This window comes from Aythya ferina (genome assembly GCF_964211825.1).
Source record: "Aythya ferina genome assembly, chromosome: 6".
NCBI classification, from domain to species: Eukaryota; Metazoa; Chordata; class Aves; order Anseriformes; family Anatidae; genus Aythya; species Aythya ferina.
Window position 1 is genome coordinate 29,084,654 of NC_140303.1, and position 3,134 is coordinate 29,087,787.

Genomic DNA, 3,134 nt, shown 5'->3' on the forward strand with positions numbered 1-3,134 from the left:
GAATTAAATTTTTCATGTTATATGCTAGCTAAACAAACAAAACATTGAAGAGTAATAGGAGTTGGCAGTTCTCATAGTAGCCTGACAAAACTAATGTAAAGATCTATAAGGAAAAAAAAAAACACGAGTTTTCACTGCACATTGTTTTTAATAGTTGGTGTTTTCATTTGCATTTGTTTTCCATTTTTTTTTATTTGCATGTGTTTTCCATTTGTTTGTTCTCATTAAACCTCTCAATGGTCTGAATTCAGTAGCCTAATGATTTAGACAGCCTACACATTTTTTGTTGTTTATTCTGTTTTCTATAATTAATTAACTTGGTTCAAGATGGAAGCTTCCAGAGCTACTTTTTGGAGGTTCTCTTCAGAAGAACAGAAAATGGGAGAAAAGAGTAAAAAATAATAATAATAAAAAAATCATAGCTTAGAAAACAATAAAACATTCATTTTAATTTCTCTGAAACTAGGAATCTGCTTTGGATTTCTAAAAAGTTACTTCAAACCCATGACAAATTCCAATTTATAATTCAGTTCATTGACTACACCTTGAGATAATTTCACTGAAGCCTAGAGGAAGCAAATCTTCACTAGGACATTGCTGACCATCTAGAACACCAGATATTTATCACTAACAATCAATGAAAAATTGGGGTGGGGTGGGAGGACAGGAGGACTGAAACTTGTTTGCTAAACTAAATAAATTGCAAAGCAGTACTGTGATATTGGAGAATCTTTTCCCCTGTTATAGCCTTTTTTTTTTTTTTTTTTTTTTTTTTTTAAATTTTGATGACACTTACCCCTTGTAAGGTCAAGGTCCCATTGGCTTGCTGACATAAGTAGATATACAAACAAACCTATTTCCTGGCCAGATAAGTTAGTTAAAACAGTTGAGACAAAATTAGTATATGTGTTACTCAAACTTATTTCTACCACTTTTACAGGTGGAGAAAAGATTTTACATGCAAAGACCAGCAGCTTGCAATCACTGATGTAGTTAAAAACACATGAATAATTAGATTGATTACCATAAGGCTGCTTATATACTTGAGAATAATTAAGCTTGAATGGATGTGGTTGTGGGGCTAGGTCTTCTTTGTGTAATCAAAAAGATATTAGATGGAGAAAGAAAATGCATTAATTGTAATTTTTTTATTGCTTAAATTATTGGCTTTGCATGGTATGGATGTGTAATTATGTCTACGGTGGACATGGAGAAAAGACATAAGCTGAATGAGAAGAAATCATGAGATATACAACTGGCACAGTGAGGTAAAGCTGTTGCATTTTTACTTCATTGTGTGTTTGTATAGGTGCCTCTGCACTTCCATTAAGGAGCGTCAAATGCACCACTGGAAACTATTCTTTGAAATAATTGGTAGGGTTTTAAGAGTCTTTAGAAAACTTAGAGAGGTCTTCAGTCAGATCCCAATTTGAGAACTGAGTAAAAGATATTGGTAAGATCTACATATGTGTCCTAAGCAACAGATTGTATGTGAGGTTTTGCTGCAGAATGAGATGATGTTCTTAAAAACACTCCTTATGCTACCTTGGAAATATGGTGTTTGTGGATAGGCAATCTGCTTGCAGTTTATTTGCTGTTTGGAAGAAGTGACAAAGAAGAACAGATGCTTTTTCTTTTGCTGTTTCAGTGGAATAATTCCAGAGAAATTTGGAAAGCAGCGATGAAATTTTAAGATTTCAGAGAAATGTTGCAGAAGATTCTTCCATGATGCACAAGACTTGGAAAGAAGCTTCCAGTTGAACAAAATAAAGCAAACAGATATTCACAAGTTCTGGGGGAGAAAGAGGTGAATGATTTTAACCTCAAACAAGGTACTGGCAACTAGGAAGGGAGGTGGTAACACCTGTTAGAGATGACACCACCTCTAGAGAATGTGTAAGCATGTATGGTGCTTATACATAGGAGTAAGAAGGCCTAGAAAAACTTATTTGTGTGTATTTTGAGGACTGTGAGAGGTTAGAAAATATGTACGTCTACTCAAAGTTAAATTTCCCATTAACATGGGTGCGGTCATCTGACACAGTTCACAGTGTGAGATGGTAGAGAGGGTTTGTTTTAACCACACAAGTCCCCTTAGGTCAGACTCTTGTCTCTGTGTGGCTGATGCTTGATTCACAGAGAAAATTTTACTGAACAGAGCATTGGCTGTGACATTTGCTAGGCAAGCTTGAAAATCTAATGCCATACATTATTAATAATGATAAGTGTTCTGCAAAGAGAAGATATCAGTACTGGAATCATGTTCAAGCACTATATGCCAACTGATTTTATTCCATCACTCTATAGCAAATACAATTATATGTTATCGATATTAAAGATGCCCATGTCATGGATAATGTGAATATATAATGCAAAGTTGTAATGAATTTTGGAATATCTGATTAGTCATGGGAAAACTGCTTAAAAAAGAGTATTCCATCTACATTTTGAACATGTTTTTTTATACACAGAATGACCGATTACACTTGTATTATATGCCATTTATTTTGCATATTTTAATTTCTAATTACTGATAAATTAAGATGACACTGATCCATTAATGCCTACTGAATGTTTAATTCATGGATACCTTAAAGTGCTCACTGTCGCAGAGAATTCTGATAGGTTTTGGCTGGAACTCCAAAGGAGTGACATATTTCTAACTTCTGACTCTGGTATATCTACCAGGAAATTGAAGCATCAATGCCACTTGATTGAAGCATCAATTGCACCCTCCACAAAATTATTCCTTTTAAATTATTAAGATCTTAAGCTGAAATTCATCTCAGAAGGGAGCCATCCTAATGCTATGAATGCTTAATACAACTTAAATCTGTAAATGATTACTGGCTGCTTTAATGTAAAGTGTTTCAACTCTGATGTATTCTATACCCTAAATAGATAATCAGCAAATGATGGGAATTTTCATCTGTCTGACTTATGCCTGTACCTGTAGATGAGATGTCTTACCCAAATGGCAGAAAGGCAAGGGATCACCAAGAAATACCTGTCTGCATGTTAGGAACCAGAAAAAGATGCAGCTGAATAAGCCAGGGCTTGCCAAATGTCTTTGGACTGTTCTACTGGTGAACAGTTTGTGGATGTCACAGCAAACCTCTACCAGAAAATCAGGT

The 3,134-nt window shown here is 34.7% G+C and overlaps 1 long non-coding RNA gene across 1 annotated transcript; it reads left to right on the top strand.

The window, feature by feature from the left end:
* Window positions 1–1,165: 1,165 nt before the first annotated feature.
* On the top strand, window positions 1,166–2,916 carry LOC311438465. The gene is made up of 2 exons (XR_014694125.1): window positions 1,166–1,268; window positions 1,649–2,916. It is a non-coding gene; the product is annotated as an uncharacterized lncRNA (long non-coding RNA).
* The last annotated feature ends 218 nt before the right edge of the window (window positions 2,917–3,134 follow it).